Below are 1,540 nucleotides of genomic sequence, written 5' to 3' on the forward strand. Positions count from 1 at the left end.
TACTTATTGTGGTAGTATCCTCTTTGAGAATTTATTCTATAAAAATTGAAAGTGAACCTTAAAGACTACATTTTCTTATGAAATCACTTTTTCTATTATTTGGAAATATGTTACTTATTGTTACGATATCCTCTTTTCTAACAATCACATTAATGACTGTATGTAAAATATTGTTAAAATTGTTAATCTTTTTATTGATACTCATTTGACTGAACATAGAATGACCAGGATGGCTCCAGTTGGTATTAAGAAGTCATTGAAACTTGGTAATTGAAAAAGGTCGTTTATAATATTGATGAAATGAAAGACAGTTTTGCATCAGATTTGAGATATATATATGTAGAGGATTGAGTTGAATCATTAGAATTTTTAATTTTGTATATAAGATATTCCCACAATAGGTCGATGTAACGCAACCCAACAGTCTATACCTATAGTAAAAGTCACCTCTTAGTATGTGGGTAATATATAAGAGTAATATATAGTAGAATTATATTAAGATAATATATATATAAAAGAATAATCACATATATTCATCTTCAGTAATACCCGTAGTTTCCTTCAATTAATGTCTTTCGTTGATAGTATAGTTTCGTTGAAAGCATTGTAAACGTCATTAAGGTCGAGACAGATCAACTTAGTTGTACCTGTCAATCTATCAGTTTTGACTTTGTTTTAATGTCAGTAAGTTTTTTGCTCACTAAAAAAGTTAATAGAATAACATTTTGTGAATCAATTTTCTGTTAATCTGAGCAAATCAGTTTTATATACAGTGGTCGTCCAGTATAACGAACGCTCGATATTACGAATTTTCGATATAACGAACACCCAAAATATTTACATTGATTGTTCTATATAACGAACGAAAAAAAAAATTCTGCTCCATATTACGAACAAAAAATTTTTTGTTTCTTATTCGTTTTTGTTTTATACAAATTATGCTTTTGAATATAATTTTACTATAAAACTAGCATTATTCAGCTTAGAATATGCATGTAATTGTCCGTTTTTTTTTTCTGAGAAAAATGCCTATATATGGCAAAATGCATATATGCAGGCGCCACTGATCTGTTGTTCACAAATTCAGTTTATCATATACGAAATACTATCCAGACATACATATGTACATATTAAGGTGTTTATATTTAATATGTATTTGTTTGAAAATATCATTTAAAAATTAATTTTGACAAAATTAGCTGTACTAAGAGAACTACAAGAAAAAGCTGTTCAGAAAAGTCTTGAGTGTAGTAAAAAACAAACAAAAATTAATGATTTTTTTTTACTCTACACTATGATTGAATGCGTCCTTTCTTATAAATAATTTTTGTAACAACCGAATAAAAAATACTTTTAAATAAATATATACTCGTACGTGTTTATAAGTTAATTTATGAACTCAAATATATGAAATCTCCTAAAAATAACCATATTGGTAGGTAAATGTATAACATTCGATATTACGAATTTTTCGATATAACGAACAAGGGGTGCAACATAAAATTCGTTATATTGGACGTCCACTGTATTTTTATAAAAT

This window comes from Teleopsis dalmanni, chromosome 1 (assembly GCF_002237135.1).
Source record: "Teleopsis dalmanni isolate 2A chromosome 1, ASM223713v2, whole genome shotgun sequence".
Lineage (NCBI taxonomy): Eukaryota > Metazoa > Arthropoda > Insecta > Diptera > Diopsidae > Teleopsis > Teleopsis dalmanni.